Below are 26,917 nucleotides of genomic sequence, written 5' to 3'. Positions count from 1 at the left end.
AAAGAAGAAAAAAAAAGATCCAAAATAAAATAAAATAGTAATAATAGTAGGGGTGGCTGGGTGGCAGACAGAGCATTGGCCCTTGAGCCAGGAGCACCCAGGTCTGAATCCGGCCCCAGACACCCAATGATCACCCTGCTATGTGGCCCCAGGCAGGCCACCCAGCCCCACTTGCCCTGCACCCTCCCCCAAATAATAATAACAAAAAATTTGTTTCAGTCTTTGTTCCAACACCATCAACTCTGTCCTGAGTGGATCACATTCTTTATGATAAGTCCATCACAAAAGTTACTTCCATATTTTTCCACCATTGCCATTGCTGATCGCAACTCCCTCATTTCTTATTTCTCCACTACCATGTACTATATTTTCTCTCTCCTTTCACTCTGACTCTGCTGTAGGGTTGCTGAGTGGTGCAGCAGACAGATCCCTGGTCCTGGGGCCAAGAAGCCCTGAGCCCCCATACCACCCCTTAGGCCCAGAATCCACCTGGCCCTATGGTCCTGGGCAGGCCATCCAATCCCAGCCCCTTGCAAGAAGTAAAAAAAGAAAATGTGTTATATCTGACCACTCTCCCCCCATGGTCCATCCTCTCCTCCTTTATTCACATCCCCACCCCTTCTCCCTGCTCCCCCCCTCCTTCTTACTCCAGTTGTCTATACCCCATTGAGTATATTTGCTGTTTCCTCTCCTAGCCATCTCTGATGAGAGCAAAGGTTCCCTCATTCCCCCTTGCCTCCCCCCTTCCATATCATTGCAATAGTTCATTGTAATAAAAAAAAAAATCTTATTATGTGAAATAGCTTGGACTATTCCCCCTCTCCTTTTTCTTTCTCCCATTCCATTTCCCTTTTTTTCTTATTGACTCCATTTTTACACCATATTTTATCTTCGAATTCAGCTTTCTCCTGTGCTTCAACTATAAAAGCTCCCTCTACCTGCTCTATTAACTGAGATGGTTCATATGAATATTATCAGTATCATTTTTCTATACATGCAGGTCATCCTCATTAAGTCCCTCATATTTCCCCCCTCTCCTCCAATCTCCATGCTTCACCTGAGTCCTGTATCTGAAGATCAAACCTTCTGTTCAGCTCTGGCCATTCCAAAAGGAACCTTTGAAATTCCCCTGGTTCATTGAAAGTCCATCTTTTTCCCTGGAAGAGGACATTCAGCCTTGCTGGGTAGTTCATTCTTGGCTGCATTCTAAGCTCTTTTGCCTTCTGGTATATTGTATTCCAAGCCCTACGAGCTTCCAATGTAGCTGCTGCTAAGTCCTGTGTGATCCTGACTGCAGCTCCACAATATTTGAACTGTGTCCTTCTGGCTGCTTGTAATATTTTCTCTTTGACTTGGGAGTTCTGGAACTTGGCTATAATATTCCTGGGGGTTGGTTTTTTGGGATCTCTTTCTCGGGGGGATCGATGGATTCTCTCCATTTCTATTTTGCCCTCTGCTTCTAGAATATCAGGGCAATTTTCCTGTAGTAATTCTTTGAAAATGATGTCAAGGCTCTTTTCCTGATCATGACTTTCAGGTATTCCAATAATTTTCAAATTATCTTTCCTAAGTCTGTTTTCCATATCAGTTGTTTTTTTCAATGAGATATTTCACATTTTCTTCTAATTTTTCATTTTTTTGGTTTTGAAGTATTGATTCCTGATTTCTGGTAAATTCATCAATCTCCCTGAATTCTATTCTTTGTCTGAAGGATTTATTCTCCTCAGAGAGTTTTCTTATCTCTTTTTCCATCTGGCCAATTTTGCTTTTTAAAGCATTCTTCTCCTCCATAACTTTTTGAACTGTTTTATCCATTTGACCTAAGCTGTTTTTTAGCATGCTATTTTCTTCAGCATTTTTTTGGATTTCCTTGACTAAGCTGCTGGCTTCATTTTCATGTTTTTCCTGCATCTCTCTCCTTTCTTTTCCCAGTTTTTCTTCTAACTCCCTCATTTGATTTTCAAACTCTTTTTTGAGCTCTATCATAGCCTGAGCCCAATTTCTGTTTTTCTTGGAGTCTTTAGATGCAGGAGCTTGTGCTTCCTCATCTTCAGACTGAGTATTTTGATCCTTCTTGGGCTCATTTGCAAAATATTTCTCAATGGTCTTCCTCTTGTTTCTTTGTTTCTTCATTTTCCCAGTCTAAGCCTGTTTTTTGGGGGTGCTTCCTGAGCTTTTGGGACACTCCCACAAGGGTCTCAGTGTGTGACGTTCTGTCCTCCCTCTTGGTCTGTGAATGACCATAAGCGCCCCCCTCTGCCATGGAGCTGAGGTGGGGGGGGCTGCTGTTCTATGGGGGGGCCTAGACTGTGATCAGGATCTGAATGTGGTCAGAGCTCCAGAGTCCTGTTCCAGGGGCAGAGGACAGCTCTGCACTCTCTCTTCACTCCCCTCCCTCAGCTCAACGGGCTCATGCCCTGGGGGCTCCTGCTTACCTGCTCCACCTGCTTCTGTTTCCGGGTCTAGGCTGCTGAAAGACCAGGCTGCTGGCTGTGTGCCCTGAGGGCTGGGCTCCAAGTGCTTGCTCTGGCAGAGGTCCCCCTTGTTCCCCCACTTTGTGCCCGGTGCTCCCCAGTGTGCAGCTCAGGAGACTCCCCCGCTGCTGTGAGCTGAGGCTACCAGCACCCTGGGGCTGCCTCCGGGAGGCTGAAGTTCTTTGGCTCTGGTGGGCCACCCCTCTGGCGGGCCACCCCTCCGGCCCTGGGGAGCAGAGCCTTTCTGCTCTTTTCCAGGTTACCTTGAGTAGGAGAACTGCCTCACTGGGTCCCTTTGTGGGTTCTGTCTCTCAAAAGTTTAGTTAGAGTCCTTAGTTTATGAGTTTTATCAGAGAGCTCCTAAGACTCGATCCCTTCATGTCGCCATCTTGGCTCCGCCCTTGACCATTTTTAATCTTCCTCTTTCATTAAAACTTGTCATGTCTACCAACTGTTGATCTGTCTGGGGTCCTCTTCTCTTTTCTCTCAAAACTCTCTCACTTTGTGAACATATCAGCTCCTGTGAATTCAGTTACCATCTCCCTGTCAATGACTTACTTTCTTCTAAATTAGTAGAATGAACTCTTCTAGATTAAAGGGTTAATATTCCTTTCTTCCAGAATGAATGCCTAAATCACCAAAAGTTCAACTACTGGGTATTAAAAACTGGATGCCCCAAGGCATCCCACACTCAAGAAACTCAAAACAGAGCTGACTATCTTTGCCCTGAAATCTACCCCTCTTCCAAATTTCCCTCTTATTGTCAAGTACCATCATTTTTCTAGTCACCAAGGTTCAAAATATCACTGTTACACATAACTTCTTACTCTTGCTCATCCCACAGCACTAATCATTTGTCAAATCTTTTCATTTCTTTCTCTACACCATGTCTTTCATCTCCTTTCCACTCACAAGGCAATACCATATATGGTTCAGGGCCTCCTCAGCTTTTGCTTGGACTATTTCAATGGCCTATTAAGTGAACTCTTTGCATCAAATCTTTCCACTTTAGTCCATCCTCCATTCAGCTAACCAAATTAATTTTCCCAGGACACACTTCATATCCCTACTGAATAATTTCCCATGGGTGCCCATTAAGTCTAGGATCAAAGACAAAGATCTGTATTTGACATTTAAAGACCTTTAGGGCCTAGATCTTTCCATGCTGCTTATATTCTCCTCCCCTTCATGTACTATGTATTTCAGTCTTTCTGATATACATGCTGATCCTCAAACAAGATGTATCTTTGGACTGTTTCACTTTATGTTCCTTTATATTGAATGATTTCCTGGCTTTACCTCTGCCTCATAATCCTTGGTTTCATTCAAGGCTCAGCTCAGATGCCACCATCACTTGCCATAGCCTTCATCTGTAAGATGACAACCCATCTGCCTTCTACATGGCTTGTGTGTACCTAATTATCCCATGTTGTCTTCTGAAAGCATTGACTACTTTCTACATTTTTCATTGTATCCTCAGAACTTAGCATAATTCTTGTCATATAGTTTAAAAACTTACCAAATGATTGTTTTCCCCTCATCTGTAACTTGTCCATGTACTCATCTAAATCCTTCTACCCAATATGTCTACCCAACATGCTAGTGAATCTTCCTCCCAAACACTTGACATTGTATGGATACCAATACAGGATGTGGATTTCGGCAACTAAGTGGCATAGTAAATAGAGCACTGGACTTGGGATCAGGAAGACTCATCTTCATGAGGTAAATCTGGTCTCAGACACTTACTAGATGTGTGACCCTAGGCAAGTCATTTAACCCTGTTTGCTTCAGTTTCTTCATCTATAAAAATGTACTGGAGAATACAATGGCAAACCACTCCAATATCTTTGCAAGAAAACTCCAAATGGGGTCATAAAGAGTCTAAAAGACTGAATAACAAAAAATATGGACTATCATTTGTGCTTTATTTCATGAGTGTGTTTGTAGTCAAATTTTGTGGTCAAATATCTCTGATGATGTGCTTTATGCTATCATGTCTATACAACTCCTCATTGCTAATATACTTAGCTTACTTACATGCAGTACCTCTTTAATGTTCCACAAATAATACACAACTTTAATTTTTCAAGGACTGGTGTTTCAGAACTTCCATCCATTTAACATCATCAGAAGAATACTGATGTCATAAAAGGCGCTATATAGTGTTAGACGCAGTGATGATTAAAGAACAGGTACTCCCAAAATAGAAGAAGACAGAGGATTAATTATGGGTTGGGGTGAACAAAAGATTAATATAAAGAAGGATCAAGGAAGAAATTATATAAAACTATTCTTGAATCCCATTATAAGAAGGGTCTGTCACATGTGGTGAAGGTCAGTGATAACATCTCTCCATGTGGAAAGGCTGGAGAATCAACTTCTAGCCTAGATGACATGGAATGGAAGTTCCTTGGAAAGATGTGGAATTTAGAAATTCTGTAAAAGATTACAGTTTGCTAAAAATACAATTTTATGAGGAAATTCTCTGCTATTTCTCTTTGGTTGCTCTCTTTTGATTTGACTCCTTCATTCATGAGATATGGTGATAGAACAATCTTCAGAGAAGATTTGGATCTTTTCCCTTCTGGATCTAACATTCCTGTGAATTTAGACTCAGTCCTTTTTCTTCTGTGTTTGTTCTTTTCCATTTTAAGTGAATGGATAAGAGACTCTAATCTCATGAGCTTTTAAAAGTCAAGACAAGCCTTTGAGCATCTCCGAATCTGAGTTTTATAGTCAGTCAAGCATCAATACCACAAGAAGCAAAGTTGGAGTTTCTGGAGTAACCATTGGGAACAAGTCCAGTGGTAGCTAAGATGAAGATTCATCCAATAGTCATGATGCCATGTCTGGATGTGAACTTGGTGGGACCAATATTTTACAGAAATTGTGCTAAACTGTGCTAAGAATAAGTCCACTCTACTTAGACAAAGGCAAAATAAGGGGAAACGTACTCCAAATGTTTTGTTGGGAGAGATATTTATGTGCTTATTCTTGTTACATCTTCAAAGTAAATAGAAACTAATATTTGCTAAATAGTTAAATGGAACTAAGGAACTAAGTCAATGGTTAACTGATGGTTAAAATTAGGGAAAATAAAATCAGAAGGAATTCAAACCAAATAAATAAGAAATACATGAACCTTGGAAGCTACTCCTGAATCACTGAGAAGGTGTTATAGGAGGATTCATGCTGGAAGAGTGAACCCAAAGAGTCCTCTCTATATATTAAAAACAGAACTTGAGTTTCTTTTGCAAACTTGGAAATCACTGGGGGAATTTTAAGATCTTCTCCAACTCGATTCAGTCTAAAAAGGCAATTATGAAGCCCTAGTTCAGTTAGGGAAGGAGATGACTTTTGAAAAGACACAAAGCTGACATAAGTAAATAACATTAAACCATAATTTTCCTTGATTGTTACACAAATCAATGAGACACAATGTTCTGCTTCCACATGGACCTTATAATATAGGTGCTAATTGCCCTCTTGTGACTTCTTTTTCTCTTCAAGGCTATTCTTGATTTTCATTGTGATGATCTCATTCATTCTCACTTATTCCATTATCAACATTACATAGGTGATATCTAAATTCTCATCTTTATCACTGACCTTTCTTTGCTGTTTCAGTCTTGCATCATAAACTATATAAGGCACATCTCATCATGCCTACAGCAGTTTATCTTCTCTCAAAACATTCTCTTAATTTCACTATTTTTTGATTTTGTCTTTAACTTATTTCTCACCTACAATATCAAATCAGTTGTTATGTCTTATAATTTTCACCTTTTCTGTATCTCTGGAATATGTTCTCTTCTCTCTAATCCTATTACTACCACCATAAGGTTGTTATTTCTACCCTAGCACAAATGGCAATAGCCCTCTGACATTTTTTTTTAAAGAATCAACCTCTTTTCTTTTCCCCAAAATCTTTAATAATGATGCTGAATTGATCTTTCTTATGCATATATGTGACTGTGGCACTTCCCAGTTAAAACCTTTCATGTCTCACAATTGCTGTCTGATAAGTTCAAATCACTTAGCTTGGCATTCAAAGCTCTTTATAATCTGGCACCACACAATCTCTTCAGCTTTATCCAACATTATTCTCCTCACAAATACTCATTTCCAACCAATCTGGATTATTTTTTGTCTCTCACACATATCCCATTCTGTGAACATCTGATTACTCTGTTCTCTTTATTCAGAATGCTCTTTTCCAAAAACTAGCATAGTCCTCCCTGATTCTCCAATCAAATATCTATCTTATGAAATTCTATCCATCCATTAAACCTCCATGAAACTATTCCTTATCCTCCACATAATTAATGCTTCGTTGCCTTTCATACTTTGAATCTCTTGGTTTGGATATCTCTTTATCACATAATACATGCAGCTAGGTGGTAGAGTACTGAATCTGAAGCAAGGAAGACATAATTTCAAATCTCGCCTCAGGCACATAATATATGTTTGAATCTGGGCAAATCAATTATTTTCTGTCTGCCTTGTTTTCTCACCTGTAAAATGGGAATTTCATACAAATATCTCAGGGTTGTTGCAAAGATTAAATGAAATATTATTTCTAAAGCACTTTGCAAACCTTAAAGCAACCTTATACAACCTTATACAAACCTTATACAAGATGTCCCAAAAGTCTTTAGTGCATTTTTTAGCACTACATAAAGACTTTTGGGATATCCCTGATGATGATGATGATGATGATGATGGAGAATGATTTTTTAAATGCTGTTATTTTTGAAACACATATCCCCACTAGAATATGAAGTCTATTAATATAGTAGATTAAATCTTTGTATATTCCCTAAAGCTAGTTCAGAATCAGAATAAAAATATGACAATAACATTACATTTAAAATATAAAACTGTAGGGGGTGGCTAGGTGGCATAGTGGAAAAAGCACCGGCTCTGGAGTCAGGAGTACCTGGGTTCAAATCTGGTTTCAGACATTTAATAATTACCTAGCTGTGTGGCCTTGGGCAAGCCACTTAACCCCATTTGCTTTGCAAAAAACTAAAAATAAATAAATAAATAAATGAATGAATAAATAAAGATATTATATTTTGAGTTTTTTAGTCTTCAGTACAATATAGAAAAAGAATAGCTATATAATTGTTCTTGTGGACACTTATATGAGCAGTAATCTTTTCTTCATATTCCAAATAAGTGAACAACTCACCTTTACTTGAAACTCTTCAGTAAGGGAGAATCACTAACTTTGATGACAGTGCATTTTATTTTTGAATATCTAATTTTTAGGAAGTCATGCTTGTAATTTCTACCAATAATTCTTAGTTCTACCCTCTGAGGTTAGACAGAAAAAAGTTTTCCACTTGACTTCTCTTCAGATACTTAAGTCATCTAACAACCCTATTTCCACCCCTCAGACTCCCATTAAAACCTAGATTTCTTTCTTTGGCAAACCTCTAGTTCCTTCACCCTTTTCTTGTCTGGCATAGTTTAAAGGCCCTTAACTACTTTAGTTATCTTGTGATGAAGATTCTTCAACTTGTTGAAATCTTTCTAAATTATCATATTTAGTCCTAGACAAAGTATTCCAAATGTGGTCTGATCTGGGCTGAGAACAGAAAGATCATTATTTTCCATACTGCTGATACCATGTCTCTCTTAAAATGTAAACTAAGTCATACTAACTTTTTGTTTGTTTGCTATGTCCTGCTCCTGACTCAGATGGAATCTACACTCCTTTAAAACCTCTAGATTCTTTTCACAAGAACAATTATATAGCTATTCTTTTTCTATATACTGAAGACTAAAAAAAACTCAAATGTAATATTTTATATTTTTATATTTTAAATGTAATGTTCTTAAATTCAGGCCAGCATTCTCTTGATATTTTTTTAGATCCTAAATTAATCATTCAAGAAGTTAAATATTATATCTCTTTCCTGGGGTTGACATTTGGAAATTTGATATGAATTCCATCTATACCTTCATTCACATCATTGATAAGAATGCTGAAGAAATTTAAAACCTTCTCCACGAATCAAATTAGTGTATCTAGCACAAGAAGGGATTAAATGAGGAAAAAAATCTTTGTATCAAATTTCTCAGGTACAGGTTTGGTATCCAAAATATATAGACAACATATGTGTGTGTATATATATATATATATATATATATATATATACATATATATATATATATATATATAAAATGTGTGTATACATATATGTATGTATATGTGTATACATATATACATGTGTTTATGTATCTATGTATATTTGTATATATGTACACATTATACCACATATCACAATATGTATGTATGGGAGACTAAAAACCATTCCCAAATAAGACAGATAAGTGATCAAAGGCAATTAAAAACAATTCTCAAAAGAACTATAAAGTATTAACAACCAGGTTAAGATATAAGAAGAGAATAATGAGAGTAATGATTAATAAGAAAAATGCAAATTTAGGGGCAAGTAGGTGGTGCAGTGGATAGAGCACTCCCCCCTGGAGTCAGGAGTACCTGAGTTCAAATTTGACCTCAGACACATAATAATTACCTAGCTGTGTGGCCTTGGGCAAGCCACTTAACCCCATTTGTCTTGCAAAAATCTTTAAAAAAAAAAAGAAATGCAAATTTAAAAAATCCAGTTCCTTCACCTCACATCTAATAAATTGTTAATGATAAAAAAAAAATGGAAAATAGTCAATGCTGGAAGGGTTATGAGAATCAGTACAACCATTTTAAAGGTAATTTAGAATTATTCAAATAAAATGGCTAAAATGTCCATATTCTTGTCCCAGAGATTCTACTAATAGGCATATATCCTAAAGAGATCATTGATAAAAAATGTGTATATGTATGTAGGTATATATGTGTGTGTGTTATACATATATAGGTATATATATATATGTATGTATATATGTATATATATAATAACACTTTTGTGATTACTAAGAAATGGAAAGAAAGTATATGCCCATCACTTGGAGAATGAATAAATTATGGTACATGAATGTAATATGCAAATATGATGAATTCAGATATTCATGGAAGGAATAACATGGACTGATATAAGGTGAAGTAAGTAGAATCAAAAAAGCAACATTCAACACAATAACAACAATTTAAGTGGAAAGATTACCATTAAACAATCAAAATTAGATGCTACAAAATCACAGAAAATAGGCATGGATCTAAAAAAGAAATATGAAAAGGTATCTCTTTCCTTATTCCTGCCTTTTCCCCTCCTCCTAAGCCTCTTTTTCCTTTTAGAGGTCCTAGGTACAATACATTGCATATTTTTTTAATATATTTGATTTAAAATTTTTTAAATGTAGTTGATTGCTTTTGCTGGTTCATTCTTTTTTTTTTTTTAGATTTTTGCAAGGCAAATGGGGTTAAGTGGCTTGCCCAAGGCCACACAGCTAGGTAATTATTAAGTGTCTGAGACCGGATTTGAACCCAGGTACTCCTGACTCCAGGGCCGGTGCTCTATCCACTGCACTACCTAGCCACCCCTTATTCTTTTTCTTTAAAAATGTCTTTGTTATATGAGATGACTTTCTGAAAAGGAAGTGAGATAAGGGAAATTAAAATGATACATAGTCAAAAAATAGATAGATATAAAATTTTATTTTTAAAATAATGTAGGATGGGGCTGCTAGGTGGTGCAGTGGATAGAGCACCGGCCCTGGTGTCAGGAGTACCTGGGTTCAAATCCGGCCTCAGACACTTAATAATTACCTAGCTGTGTGGCCTTGGGCAAGCCACTTAACCCCATTTGACTTGCAAAAAAAAGCAAGAAAAAAAGGATAAATAAAATAAAATAATGTAGGGAACAAGGACAAAGTGACTCCTTGGTTACTCCATTTTTAAATACCCCTCCAAGTCAACATGAAACCATTATTGCTATCTTTGGATATCTATGTTACTATTTGGAATCTATGTGTTACTATACTATCATTTAGGTCCCTTCTCTCCATTTTGCTTAATGTAAGAGACTATCAAAAGCTTTTCTGAAATTCAAGTAAACTATGCCTATGATACTTAGCACAGAGTCTGGCACCAGTCAATACTTAGTGTTTATTGATTGACAATAAAATTTTGCTTATATATAGGGGTTATCTTGTATATACCTTATATTCAAGGGTTTAAAAAATTTTGGTTGAGTCTAACATGATCAGTTCTTAAAGGTCTCAGAGGAGTCATCTTGGCTCTTTTTGACCACTGCTTCCCTTTCTGGATATTCATCATATATCTTTCAATAGTGCTTCCTAGAATTCTATTAGGAATCAGTCAGGTTTTGGCTTACACATTTACACATTTCACTCTCTACCCATTTTTTGAAAATTTCATATCTATCCTTTTCTAGTTTTCTAGTTCTACAGCACCTATTATTGATATTTCACAAATCACTGACAAGGGCTAAGCAATTATATTTGCCAACTCTTTCTTTGAGATGTCCTTTTATTGGACCTGGTACCTTGAATCAACCAAAGGATGGTCTCTGGCTATGATTTTGTTCATTTTGAGTCCCTAGTAATAATTTTTATTCTGTCCTTTCTAGTCTAAAGATCTTTTGGCAGAGTAAACAGAAGAGCTAGAGTTATACTCTTCTGACTTCTCCCCAATTTCTACTATGATAGCCCCATTCATTCCAAGCAATAGTCCTATCCATTCTTTAACCCTTTCTTTTTTCTCCAATATAACTTTGAAAAGTTCCCTTATATTCTTGATATTTATCCCCAGTTGCAATTGTTTCTGAGCTTACATACCACTGGCTATCTTATAAGATCCATGCTACTATCATGCTGCTCTTCTGGGGTCACTCTATAAATACTCATTTCTCTTAGTCTTCCTTCACAGTCTGATGAATTAGGTGGAGAAAACATTATTACCATTTTACAGGTGAATAAACCAAGATTTAAATTGGGTAATTTCTTTATAGAGTTGGTAAGAATATGAGCCAAACTCAAACCCAGATTTTTTTAGTGTAATTCCTATGTTTTTTCTATGGCACTAGGTTGCCATGTTTATTAAAGTTTAACTTGATTTCACATGGGCAACAATATGTATGTGGAAGACAATAGGCACAGTATTATGTGATTTGGACCTTACTCCTCATCACCAAAGAGGAAGGGATTTTCTAAGTTAAATGATTCTGTTTAGATTTGTGTATCTATATTTATCTATATACTTCTATATAAAAATCACCTATATTTATAGAATCTCAATTAGTATATTCATATCTATCTTTATTTACCTATCATCCATTCATCTATTTCTATATCTACACAAATATATTTTGTTTTGAATACAAGTATTCCAGTTATTAAATGTAATTTATAGTAAAATCACACATCTAAATATGCTAGAAATACACAGAAACCTCTATTTTTTTGTAATTGGCAAAAAATATAGATGTCATTTTACACTTTAAGCCTCAGACACTATTTTGCATACCAAATGGTTATATGCTGGAAGGCTCTGAGCAGTTCTGAAAGGTATCAAGCCAGTCCCTCCTCAAACTGATGTCCTGATGCAAAGAAGGTCCAAAGGCAGATATACATAAAATGTTCAGAGCCAGGGTTTTTGAGAGGAAAGCATTCAGGGAGAATCTGGTTTGGAAGATCATGTGATAAAGAAAGAAAGGGAAAGATGCAAAGAATTACCAGAGGCTGATGGGAGAGTATTGAGATGTTTTGGATATAAATGTCTAACAGTAGTGAGGGGATACACAGATAGTATGCTGAAAGAAAGGAATGATGAAAGAGTGTGGATGTCACAGCAACTCATATGATCCCTACAGCTGCCTCCAAGGCTATGTAAGGATATGAAGAGAAGTCAGAGAATCCTGGATTGGTACTAGGACCTCTCTAAATGTGATACATTGAATTTGCAGGTACTGTTATCTAACCCTGTAGTACTGAGCTTGTAGAGAGATACTCTAACTAGTGCCTTGCTAAAGGAGTTTAAATCAGTTCTTTCTTCTTTACTTGCTGTTAAAAATTCTGTTCTGTTTTTCTGGTTTTGAAAGCCCAGGATGTACAAAGGACTGGGGGTACCCTTGAGTAATCTGGGTCAGATTTTAGATTCTTGGGTGAGACTTCTGGGAGGGGATAATTAGGCATAAAGAGAGGAATCCTCAAGATTAAAGCAAGTCTATCTGTTGTAGGAGAATAGGCATAGAGCTCCAAAGGGAAAGGGAAAGGGAATATGAATTTATTTCATGCCTTCTGTGGGTCAGGAGCAAGACTAATTTTTTACAAATATCACTTTGTTATCTAGATCACATATCAGCTCCCAGTAACAATAGCTCTGTGAAATAATATTATTATTCATATTTTACAAACGAAGAAATTGAGACTCGAGGATACAACTGATATCAATTTCTTCCTTTGTAAAATGAGCTGGAGAAAGAAATGGCAGACTATTACATTTTCTTTACTAAGAAAACCCCAAATGGGGTCACAGAGTCAGACACTATTGAAAAATGACAACAAACAATACCAGTAGATGATTAAAATAAGTTTCTCTTGATTCCTCATATACAGGGAGCTCTTCAGAACACCATACTTTCCTTATAGTTACCTATAGTAGAGAACTCACAAATAAATAAAAATGGGATTTATATCTATTTATATCTATAAAAATGGGATAAATAAGAAAATCTAATCTTGCAGTGTTTGTGTGAAGACCAATGAGATAATATATGTAAAATGCTTTGCAGTCCTTATAATACTATGTGAATAATAGTTATAATACATTATTATAATAACACCATTATTATGTTAAAGAATTAAAACTTTTGCATTTTAAGGGTATGAAGTAAGAGGCAAATGGAGACAGCCCATTGCAGAGGAAGAATTTGCTGTCCAAAGAACAAGATTCTGACCCTGTAGTAAAAGTATTGCAAGTATGGCTTTAGACAAGTCTTTTATCTTCTCTGGGCCAAAGTTTTCTTTACTGTCAAATAAAGTCACTGGACCAGGTGATAAAGTCCTTTCCAAATCTATATTTCTGATCCCTTGACCCTACGTATAGTCCCTGCTGGAGGAACTATCTAGGAAGAATGTTAAATGCATTAAATCAAATATTACAGTAGAAACTTTTGGAGGCAGATCAGTCAGGAAATCACAATCCACATGAGAAAATATGGATAGCATAGTTTGTACTCTCATAGTAGTGGTTCTTTACCTTTTCTATGTCATAGATGCCTTTGGCAGTATGGTGAAGCTTATCAATATCTTCTCCGAATAATGTTTTTAAACATATAAAATAAGATACATAGAACTATAAAGGAAACCTATTATATTAAAATACAGCTATCAAAATATATTTTAAAGGAAAAAATTCCCAGAGACATTGTGTTAAGAATTCATGCTTTAGAGGAAGATAATCAGGACAAAGCTCTACAAAAACAGTTGACTGACCAATATGGAGCTATTTCCAGGTCCCTTACCCATTCAGGGCTGGAGAAGAAGAAGGCTGAGGGAGTTGGGGTTGGGATTATGGGTGGGATGAGGCAAGAGGGTGGGGGGGTGTCTCTTTTTTCTAAAAAAGCAGACAAACCAATTAGAAATCTGGATAGGCAGAGCCAGTTGTACAGTAGTAATTCACCATTTAATGCAGGTTTACTTTAAGAGATTTCTCATTGCCTCACAATGTCACTTTTTTTTAAAAAAAAAAGTAAAGTTTATCATCTTTACTAAAATACATCCATACTTCATTAACACCATAGCCCAGCTGCTTCTTCATGCAGTAGAACTGGGTATAACACTTAGCCTTAAGGCTCTAACTTTACAAATTGAATAAGAAAGAGATAGCATTTCCAAATTTCTGATCTGATTCAGAAAGCTAAAATATAGATTAGTAATAAATATTGGAGTCTACCTGATGCTGCCATCTATCATTCATTTTCTTTTCCCTATGCAATAGTGCCAAGTAATAGAAAGTTAAAAATTGGTATCAAATTCTGACACTTAGCACAATCTCTCACTCATCAGCTACTAATAAAGCATTGTATTCAATTAGGCTCACAGCAGGTGAAAGCCCCAATTAGTAAAGCCATTCATTCTCTAGGCCTCTTCCTACCTTACACCCACATGCTACACTTTTAAAAAAATACATAATTGCTAAAGTGAAATCTTAGTCTTGAGTCTTTTTCTCCATTCAGAAGTAAATTAACCCTTTTATATTTAGTCAAACCATTTATCATTGCAAGAAAATTCCATGGAAAATGAACATTGAAAGTTTACATTTCATTGATTTAATAATCAAAGTTTTTTTTATACTTTTGTTTTCTTCAACTGTGAAAAGGCTCTAAGATTTTTTGATCTATCTAAAATTATGTTTTTTCTTTCCCCTAAAAACAAAGTGATGCCAATATTATCTAAGGAATGATTAATGGATATTCTCTGTATATTGTACATTTAAAAATGTTTTTATTGAGGTATTTGGGAAGAACATATATTTATATATGTATAGTATACACACACACACACACACACAACACACACACACATATATATATATGAAGTTTTCTTTTTTAAACTATAGATTTTGGCCTTAGGAAGCAAAGAATATCTGTATTTCATGTTTTATAAATGTATATGTCAAAAGGAATTCTTTCATAGATAAGGACATATTTTGTTTAGAGCATCAAGAGAGAAATGAGACAGCTATAGAGGTTCTTAGAGTGATTTACTTATGCTATGTCAATTACTTCTCCAGAAATAATTCAAAACACAGTTTTATTTATGAGTCTATTATTTAAAAAATGTAAATATGTCTTTTTAAATTGTTTTTGTCTTGTCACTTTTGTTGAAACAAGTGGCAAGTCTTGTTATCCTCAAAAAAATGGAATGCCTATTCAATAATAAAGTAGCTTTTAGAAATAGTCATTTTTTACTGTCAGGGTCTCCTTTCAGTTTGGGTCTTTTTCAATTAAAGTACAACATCCTACATTCCTGCTTGAGTTATCCTTATCTAAAAGACTCAAATTTCTGCAAAATGTAGAATGGTAGTATAATCTTTGATTTTCTTTTTTCTTAACACTTATGACTTAAGAGTTTTTGAGATTTGGATAAAAGCAAACTAAAAATTACTAGTAAATAAACTGATAAGAAAAGCTTCATAAACTGAAACAGACTGGAGAAAAGTTAATATTCAACTATTTTGAGAACAGAAAAATCCAATTTCCCCCCTTTTAGATGAATAATGCCTATGGCTATAATATTTTAGCAATTGTAGCTTTCTTCATCTTCAATAACTATAGCTCTTTATTCTAACAGGAGCTAGAATACAAGTATATCTTCCTAAAATGCAATCCTATGTGGAATCACACTATTATTATTTATAAAGCAGGAAAGAAATTCAGTAAAAATCACTTTTATATTTGCAGTTTTGCAATGTTGTCAAAGATATAATGGATAGTCTAAGAGTTTCATTCCTTTCTTTGCTTTAACAATCAGTCCAGAGAAATACTTTCCCATGAAGTTTTTGTGTTTTGACACCTAGGTGGGATGAATATTTATTAAAGTCATAATGGCCAACTTCATTATATCACAGGGGTAATATGCCTTTGCAAAGTCAAGCCAGTTTTGCCAACAGAGACCAAGTTGACAGGTTCTGCAAAGCTGGAAAAACTTCAAGGCTGAGACTGAAAGCAGGCATAGAAAGAACTATGCTTCTGTCTTCCCATCACCAATCAGGCTAAGTTCAGAAAGACATCCTGTGGAGACTAACAACTAAGGCATTGAGAAGATTGTGATGATCATTGATAAAAATTGTACCAATTGGTATAAAATGTATTAATGTTGATGAAATTCCAAGAGTCTTGAAGTAGTTAGGAGGGTGAAAGAAAGAATTCTTTCGTGGGTGGTGGTAAGAAGGGGAAAGTATAGAAGAGATGGGAGAATAGAAATGAGAAGAAGGTTTGATAAGGAGGGATGAAAATGAGAGGAAGGAAGGAGAGATAACAGAAATAAAAGGTAAGGGAGTGAGAACTAGAAAGAGAGAGAGAGAGAGAGAGAGAGAGAGAGAGAGAGAGAGAGAGAGAGAGAGAGAGAGAGAAGGAAAGATAAAGAGGAAGACTGTAATATCTATGGGACATAGGTACTCTTGGGGAAGACAGACCTGAAAGAAGTTAAAGAAAATATCAAACTCTAATGTAATCATGGATGAGAAATAAAGCATAGACTGAGATGAGAAAGACTGCTACATATAGTAGCAGTCCAATAGAAAAAAAGTTGGATGTGATTGGGGAGAAGAATATAAAAAATATATTTCACCAATTATAATTATTTTGCCTCATCTTTTTCATGTCAGTACAATCTTTCAATCACTAAAACTTAAAAACCTTGAAATTAAAATTACCTGCACCATTACTAATATCCCCCAAATACAATCAATTCCCACATTCTCCTGGACACTCTTTCCATTCATATCTTTGCTGAATGAATGACAAATTCATTGCCATTGTTTTAATAATCTGGGGATTTTGGATAAAAATCAGTAGGCAATTTTGGAATACCAAAAAATTGCTATCTCTATTGTTTCCAACTTTTTATAATTGTAATGCTGAGAACCTTTGAGAAGAAAATAGGTAATCTATTTACTTTATAAATATGTCTATGTTTTTGATTGACAATATCTATGTTTAACTTACTGGAATTTTGTTGTCTTAATATCTAATATCTTCTTTTGGTAATATCTCAGAATACTATTTAGAAAATATTACTTAAATTGTTTTGTGATTTAGCTTCTCTCTCTCTCTATTCATAAAAGTATAAAATCATTGATTATTTATACCACCATACTGATTTTTATCAAATTATTCTTTTTAAGGATTAAAAAAAAACATTTATTATATTTTATCATCCCCAACTGGAAATGTTAAATAAAAAAATACTCCATTAAAATAATTTAACCCCTGAGTTGAAAGAAAGTCAGTTAGGCTTAAGTTGCTTCCTTCCATAATATAGATACAGAATAGAGACAGGAATAGAGAGATCACTGATTTGGTTCTTCCTTTTAGAAAAAGAAGAAACAGAGTCCCAGAGAGCTAAACTAATTTGCACAAGGTCACATAGTTCCTTGGTGGTAGAAATGGGACTTGAATCCAAGTCTTCAAATTCCCAATCCAGTTTACTTTCTACTAGGTCACATTGTTAATTTTAGACCTCCCAATCATTTTATGCTATTGGGGGAAAAAAAAGAGTAATCGGCACTTATTTCCTCTCTCTCTCCCCCACCCCCATTCCCCATGGTATCAGTTTTATACTATTTCCTTTATATTGAATAGACTTAGACCCAGAGCTGGAGACCTCTCCCATGACCAGTTTAGGATCTACTACTAACTTTAATGGATAACATTGCAAATAATTGTTTGAGGAATTTTGGACATAATTATTCATTTTAAGTATCCTCAAAGCAGCTCAGTGTCTTTTTCTCTCCCATGTGACTTAATAATGTCATCATATTGTGGAAGGGAAAGCGTAGTTCTTAAATGTATTATAGCTTCCTACCTGAGGAGAAGATGCATTTTTCTTGAGGAATTTCTCAACATGAAAAGTAAAATCATTTCTATTTCCATTCTAAGAACAGACCTAATTCGAAGCTCCAGTCATATTTTCTAGGACAATAAATTGAGTGTATCTGCCATAACAAGTTTGAGATCATTGGTAAAGGAGTCAATGATGAGATTCTCTCCAAGATTGCTACCAACAAGGTGAAGTGAAAAGAACTTTAGATCTAAGGAGAGAAGTCCTTTGGTGGCCTTATTTAGTTCTTTTCCTTCTTGTTTTCTGCTGTATCTGACACTGATCACCAACTATTCCTAGAGGATCCCAGTAAATTCTCTATTCTCTTCCCTGTGTTTTTATAACTCTTCCATCCTCCAAATGCTCCATACTCTGCAATTATAATATAATAGGAATAATATCTCTAACATGCAGATTAGCATAGTTTTTCTTCTAAAAGTACTGAAATCAATGGAAGAAAATTGTTTAGTGATATTCAAATTAGAATTGAATGCAACTTAATACTCACTTAAGTACAAAACCCAGTGCACAAGGAGCCAGGAACTTTCTCATGTGGCTTGCCACTAATCAGTAATAATGGCAAGTGCTCATGATATATACTTGAATCAATGATATATGGTTGTTGAATATCCTTTCTATGACACGGTTAAGTAAATCTCCTTTTATTGATTTCTGGATAGTCTAAAATCATCTCATTTCATCACTGTCCTGAACCTAAATTCCCATATTAGTTTGAGTCAGTATTGACCTACAAATTTTTTTTTTTAGTTTTTTGCAAGGCAATGGGGCTAAACAGTTTGCCCAAGGCCACACAACTAGGTAATTATTAAGTGTCTGAGGTCACATTTGAACTCAGATCCTCCTGATTCCAGGACTGGTGCTCTATCCACTGCTCCACCTAGCTGCTCCCATCTTGTATATATTTTTAATGTATAGTTGTTTCCTCCATTACAATGTAACCTTGCTGTAGGTAGGAACTATTTGATTCTTTGTACTAGCATCTTGCCGGGAACTTGTATTAAGAAATCTTTGGAGACTGATCGACAGTTTCAGAACTGAATAAAGGAGTGCACCATATCACACATAAGAAATTGTTCTATGCTTTTCATACAATCTCAAGTTTCTGCCTAATAGGAAAAAAACTCATCTTTTTTCAAACAAGCTTTCTTCCATTGATGCTGTATGGTTGAAAATCATAAAGATTAACAATTTCTGGAGAAAGAAAATAGTGGGTAAAATGGGCAATAGAAAGATGCCTGGTGTTTATTAGTAGTATGTATCATATTTTGTATGATTACAAATACACATTAAATAGTCAAAGGGACATGGGTTAGGAAATGTATCATTCAGAAAAAAGAGATATTTTAGTATGTAATGAGAATGAAGATGTAGATTGGGAGTGCTATACTGCTACCTAAAAATGTAAAACATTGATTAAGAAAATTGAGGATTTATGGAAGTAAAAGGATTAGAATAACAGAAGTTCAGAAGATGTAGATGGATTTCAATCTGTACCACTGGAAGCAATTGCCAGATCAATGAGACAGATATAGTGAAGTCTGGAGATATCAAATTAATTAAAGGTTCCATAAATATGGAATGCTGGCTCTGTTTTCACTGACATTGTATGATCATTTTTTCAACATAGCAACTTTCATTCAAGATTAATTAATTCAATCCATGAGGTTATTGATAAACTTTCAGGATAATTTTTTTAATTCTAGTATCATTCTTTACTACTCAGTAATGAAGGAAACAGAAAAGAAATTTTAAAATACAAAATAACTTTTGCATTTTCTCAAGTTAACTCTTTGAAGAAATACTGTCACTTCTCTAGCTAGCATTATAAATATTTACATATATTTTATGATCTACTTGGCTTTTTTATTTAAAAGTTTTGATTTCTAAATTCTATCCCTTCCTTCCTTCCTTCCTCCCCCCATTTAAGCAACTTAGATGTAGGTTATACATTTGCAATCATGTAAAACATTTCCATAATAGTTATTTTGTATAAGAAGACTTAGAGAAAAAAATGAAAGTGAAAAATACCATTCTTCAGTCTGTATTCAATCCATAGAAGCTCTTTCTTTGTAGACAGATAGTATGCTTTACCATATTCTTTTTTTAAAAAAAATTATTTATTTAAGGCCTTGGGGTTAAGTAACTTGCCCAAAATCACACAGCTAGGCAATTATTAAGTGTCTGAGCCTGCATTTGAACTCAGGTCGTCCTGACTCCAGGGCCAATGCTCTATACATTGAGCCACCTCACTGCTCCCTCACCATTACTTCTTTGAGATTGTCTTGAATTATTGTATTGCTGAAAATAAGTAAGTTATTCACAGTTTTTCATTGAACTATATTACTGCTTTGTACAACATTCTCCTGGTTCTGCTCACTTTATTATGTGTCAATTCATGTAAGTCTTTCCAAGTTTTTCTGGAATCATTCTGCTTGTCATTTCTTATAGCACAATGATATTCCATCATAATCATATGCCATAGTTTGTTTAGACATTCCCCAATTCATGAACATTCCTTCAATTTTCAATTTTCTATCACTACAAAAAGTGCTGCTATAAAGATTTTTGCACAAATAGATCCTTTTTCCTTTTGGGGGATGTCTTTGGAATATAGACCTAGCAATGCTATTGTTGTATCAAAGAGTATATACAATCTTATAGCTCTTTGGGCATAGTTTCATATCGCTCTCCAGAATGGTTGGATCAGTAAACAATTCTTCATTAGTGCATTAGTGTCTTAGTTTTCTCCATTCTCTCAAACATTTTCCTTTTATTGTCATATTAGTTACTCTGATAGGTGTGAGGTGCTACCTCAGAGATATTTTAATTTTCATTTCTCTGATCATTAACGATTTAGAGTATTTTTTCATGTGACTATAGGAAAGCTTTCTTTGTCTCAAAACTGTTTGTTCAGGGGCAACTAGGTGGCGCAGTAGATAGAGCACTGGACCTGGAGTCAGGAGTACCTGAGTTCAAATCCGACCTCAGACATTTAATAATTACCTAGCTGTGTTTTGTGTGTCCTTGGGCAAGCCACTTAACCCCATTGCCTTGCAAAAAAAACAAAAACAAAAATCTAAAAACACCTGTTTGTTCATATCCTTTGATCTAAATGTTTATATTTTTAGGAATTAACTAAGGTTAACCAAAATTCACAGTTCATTTGGTTTTATAACAGTGCTCTGATAACCTTTTCTCAGCTTCATTGCTCTTTATTCTTACACTGATAGAATATTTAAAAATCCTAAAATTAAATACAAAATGATGGAAAAATCTAAGATAAAGTAAATAAACAAAATATAATTCCTGTTCAATGTTGATATGGTATCAGTATTGTTGACAGTCATTTTTTCTATATATAAATTCATCTCCCTCTTTTGCCCCACCACAAGCAAACTGGAAGAATGATTGTATATGGAAAGATATTCATGCATATAAATCATGCATCATGAAAAGATAGTTGATGCATAAAAATTATAGGTCTACTTATTTCAACTAATTTCATATCATGCCAGAGATATCTAACTGCTATCTAGCATGCAAGATAGGTCTCAAAATGTGGGGAGTAGGAATAAAAAGGTAAGCAGTGATATATGTTCCCTGGGAGAAACTTCATTATCATAGCCCTTAGCCTGGGAAATAGCTGAGGATCTGTCAAAGTCTTCCTTTGTCACACAGTCATAAGACCTAAGCCTAGTGGTTGTAGGAAATAGAGGAAGTAACTCTTTTTTTTTTTGCAAGGCAATGGGGTTAAGTGGCTTGCCCAAGGACACACAAAACACAGCTAGGTAATTATTAAGTGTCTGAGGCCGGATTTGAACTCAGGTACTCCTGACTCCAGGGCCAGTGCTCTATCCACTGCGCCACCTAGCCGCCCCAAGGAAGTAACTCTTTACATCAGTCTGGTGGTTCTTTCAGTCCTCAAATTGCCATGCAACATTCTCATCTTCTTCTCTTCCCTGCCACCTCCTCCGATAGTTTTCTCTAGGTCCTTCTACTTTCTCTTTTATCCCTCTATTATTGAACTTCTATTTTTCCTTCTTTCCTCTTTACTACTTTGCCACTTGTTCCTTCTTCCTCTTCTCTGTTTATTTCATTTCATCAACTATTCTCTTATTTTCTCTCTGGTTTCTTGGATTTACCAACTGGTATAAAATGTGATCATTGAGAAATGACATTTCGCATTGTCAGTCATTTATTTTACATTGGGTTGGCCCAGATTTTAAAGGTAAACCATTTAACCTGTCAGTCTACTTAGGGAACATTCTAAATGTCTTTAAAATGCAATTTTGAAGCATTTAAAAGGGAGCCATTTGGAGTAAGAATGATCATTAGATGAAGATATTCAGTATTGGGTCACAGATGGAGAAAGTAATAGTGTTTGAGAGGTATTTTTCATGATAATGGTAGGGATTATATATTAAAGAAATGTGCAAGTAATGTCACAAAAAATGAAAAGGGTCATTGGAGAAAAATATTTATGCTATTGGAAGCAATGATGTAATAAACAAAATGTTTCCAAGCCATCTGCTTTTTTAAACTTTCCATATTTAGTCAGATAGAACCATTATATTGTCCATATACCTACCAGAAAAGGATGCCAACAAAAGGGCTGGATCTTAATATAATAGAAACCATTTCTGGGAGATTTAGTTTTACTGTAAATTAGCTAACTTAAAACAACTGCACTTTTCTTATGTCAATTTGATACTTCTAGCAAACCCAACCTATTAACTTAAAACTTCCTTGACATTGCATGGTAAGGCACTTAGTGACAGCATTGAATGATTTCTCCCAACCAGGACTTCTAATTCTGAAGAAGTTTTGTAGAAATAACTATTACAGGAGGTCTAGGATCTTGAGATATATTTTGCTAAAAAGAAGTTGTACAGAATAAAGAATTAGGATATGAAGTAATCTGTCCTACTGGCAAGAGTATGTACATCAATGAGATCATAATTCCATTTAAGTATTGAAGGAGTTTATATGCTTATTAAAAAAGACATATATTTACATGTCTATTTTAAATATATATTATATATCATATATTATGTCTATTTTATAAATACATATTTATACAAACACATATAGACATATGTATACATACATATGTATACAGTGCCCAGCATATAGTTAGTATTTAATAAATGCTTGTTTATGTATTGCTTCTAGAGGCTTATTTTTCATATATGTGGTTATCATAATGAATCTTTTAATTAAGTCATTTATGGTTCTTAATTATTTAATTGATGCAAATGATAATGCAAAGTAGAATAGGAATACAGTCATAAGCTAATTCATAACTCAGAACTGGAAGGAATCTTGGAAATCACCTAACCCAACCCTTTCACTTTTACAGAGTAGAAATTGAGGCCCAGCAAGGTCACATAGGTAACAATGGCAGAACTAGGATTTGAAATCATTCTTCTGTCATCAAGTTGAGCTTACTTTACTAGCATGCTACATGGACTTAGCAGTTTTAAATACTGATTTTTTTTTTCAAATCCTTGGTTCTAAAGCAATGGCTTCAGCTATTATTATAATGTATATTAAAGCTTTATATTTGGATTCAGCCACTTAGAGCTTGTAAGGGGATAGAAAAAAGAATACTGCTTATGTTTTAGGGGCATCATGAACTCCAGCTGGTATGTCAGAAGACTAGTTGTGTCAAAATAAATAAATGATCAAAAATAATCTTATTAAAAAACAAAATCATGAAGGAATTTTGAAAAATAAATTTGAGTAAAACAAGTGAAATGAAAATGGGGAAGATATTAAAATTCAGAAACTGATTGATTATGCATTAGCCAGATCAAAGCCTCTTGGTGATAATGAGGAACTGAACAGGGATTACCACCTGTCCTGTTCAACTTGCAGCTGGAATCTGCCAAGAACAGCTGTATCAAAGCATTTAATATAAAATTAGCCCTTGGAAGCATGAACTTAAAATTTCCACCTGCTTGCCAGACCTAGATTTTATGTATCTATTCTGCAAGTCAAAAAGTTTCATATATTTTGAAACTGTACCTTAGGGAAAAAAAAGGTCTCAACAACAAAATTTCCTGTATTTTGCTACAATTAACTTTTTTATTAAAAGCTTTGTAAAATAAGGGTTTGTTTTTTTAAATCTTTGCATTTTGTTTAACTTTTTTTCTTTATGTTCTTTAACTTTAAAATTATGAACTAGAAAAGCATCAACAAATATGAATTTTCCATATACAAAGAAAGCCTGAAAGAGGACTCTATGTGGAACTTTGAATCTCTTAAATACAGCTTGTATTCAGGTGCCACATATCTGTGTAAATTTATCCAATGTGGTAGTACCAACATTGACCTTTTTGTCTGTGTTCTCTTTTAAACTTTGTTCTGCTTTATTATGTAGGGTTTGTGAATAATTCATTAGTACTCTTTTCTTTTATATCACTATCACTACCCCTGACTCTTCCTTTGAAGTCCCCTTTAAAATAAAAGCCATCCCTATAACAAATATAGTCAGGCAAAATAAATTTGTGATAGTGGTTGTGCCTGAAAATATTTGACTAATTATTTACCTATACACAAAGAGGAGGGAGGTAGACTTTATTATCAGTCTCCCAGAGCCATGACAGATCATTACATTGATCAATGATTAGGACTTTAAAAGTTATTTTCCTTTTCAACATTGTGATAATTGAATAAATAGTTTTTGGGGTGGCTAGATGGTATTGTGGATAGAGCATAGCCCTGGAGTCAAGACTACTTGAGTTCAAATCTGACCTCAGACACTTAATAATTACCTAGCTGTGTGGCCTTGGGCAAGCCACTTAACCCCATTTGCCTTGCAAAAAAACTAAAAAGAAAAAGAAAAGAAAAAGAATAAATAGTTTTCCTGGTTCTATTTACTTCATTATGGATCATTTCATGCATGTCATCCCTGATTACATGGGATCTGGCCTTTTGTTATTTCATTTAGCATAATGATACTATTTTCCCATTCATATATTATAATTTTTAGGCATTTCCCCATCTAAAAGTCACTCATTTTGATTCTAGTTTTTTGGTTTTTTGCTCCAAAAAACCCTGAGGCCACAAATTTGTTTTTTGTTGTTTTTAATTTATATAATGAATATTAATTTATATATGAATATTTTCTTTGATTTTTTTGAGTTTGATGCTGTTTGTCCTTCATATTCTCTCTCTCTCTCTCTCCCTCTCTCTCTCTCTCTCTCTCTCTCTCTCTCTCTCTCTCTCCCTCCCTCCCTCCCTCTAGGTTTTTGTAAGGCAAATGGGGTCAAGTCACTTGCCCAAGGCCACACAGCTAGGTAATTATTAAGAGTCTGAGGCCAGATTTGAACTCAGGTAGTTCTAACTCCAGAACTGGTGCTCTTTCCACTGTGCCCGCCACCTAGCTGCCCCCCCCCTTTTTTTGCAAGGAAGTGGGGTTAAGTAACTTGCCCAAGGCCACACAGGTAATTTTTATGTGGCTGAGACTGGACTTGAACTCAGATCCTCCTAACTCCAGGGCCAGTGCTATCCACTGTGCCATCTAGCTGCCCCCTATCCTTCATTCTCAAAGAAGATCATGACATCATGGAAGGATGCCATGGCAAGCAAAATGAATTGTATTTGAGTGAAGGGGTGCTGTGCTAAGCCAGAATCACTTTCTCCTCCAGAACCATCTGGATCCAGTGACCAGATATGAATCAGGTTGACTGGAGATGGCCCTGGATGTGAGGCAAGGGTTAATTGACCTACCCAAGGTCACATAGCTAGTAAGAGTCAAATGTCTGAGGCTGGATTTGAACTCCTGCTCTCCTGAATCCAAGGTCAATGCTCTATCTACTGCCACCTAGCTACTCTTTAGGAGCAAATGTAGTAGTAGTCATTGGGTTATAGAAAAGGTATGTAAGGGTTAGTAATTCATTGAGTTTAGATGCAAATCACTTTACACAATCATTGGATGAATTCATAGTTCCAATAACAATACATTAGTGTGCTGCTCCTCCCACAGCTCTTTCAACACTTATTTTTCTTGTTTTTAATTTAATGAGTATGTAATGGAAATTAAGAATTGCTTTATTTTTGAATTTCTCTTGTTTGTGCTTTGGAAAATATACATACATATATATACATACATATATATACATACATATATATGGAAAATATATGTGTAACATAACATTTGGAACATGTGTGTGTATTTGTGCATTTGTTCCTTTGAAAACTACCTACTTACAGCTTTTGACCATTTTTCTACTGGGAAATAGCCCTTATTCCTTATTCTTATTAATTTGTATCAGTTCCCTACATATCTTGATATTTGATCTTTATCAGAGAAATTTGTTGAAAGATTTTCCCCTAGTTTAACCATTTTCTCTTCTAATTCTACTTGCATTGATTTTGTTTGTACAAAGACATTTAATTTTTGTAATTAAAATTGTTCCAGTCTTTGATTCTTTCTTTACATTAATTTTATATACATATTTCCTCCTATATTTTTGTATATTCATTAATGATTTGGTCTATAGTTTTATTTCTCTGCCTTAATTCTGTCTAGTTTAATTATCAAGATCATATCTGTCCTCCAGAACAATTCTGGAGGATGGCATCATTTCCTACTTTTGCAAACAATTTATTTAAAATTTAAGTTAATTATTCTTTGATTTTCTGATAGATTTAAATTGTAAATTCAGTTATATCTATTTTCCTCATTAGGGAGATACTTTATGATATGATTAATCTCTTTTTCTGAGATTTATTCAAGTTTTTAAAATTTCATTCTAATAATTTAGTTACTCTATATTTCTAAACATTTATTTCATTTAAATTTTTTCTAGCATATAGAAAAGTAATTTTCAACAATTTCCTTAATTTCCTCTTTACTGTATTATCCTTTTATCTTTTTT

General features: G+C 34.8%; 1 protein-coding gene across 8 annotated transcripts in view; it reads right to left on the bottom strand.

Moving 5' to 3' along the window:
• The window catches only part of DMD (dystrophin), a 2,282,785-nt gene that overhangs the window by 147,018 nt on the left and 2,108,850 nt on the right, over positions 1–26,917 (bottom strand). The gene's annotated exons all lie outside the window — the stretch shown is intronic.

The sequence above is a fragment of the Macrotis lagotis genome, chromosome 1 (genome assembly GCF_037893015.1).
Source record: "Macrotis lagotis isolate mMagLag1 chromosome 1, bilby.v1.9.chrom.fasta, whole genome shotgun sequence".
In the NCBI taxonomy this organism is placed as follows: Eukaryota; Metazoa; Chordata; class Mammalia; order Peramelemorphia; family Peramelidae; genus Macrotis; species Macrotis lagotis.
This window is presented reverse-complemented; position numbering and strand designations above follow the sequence as displayed.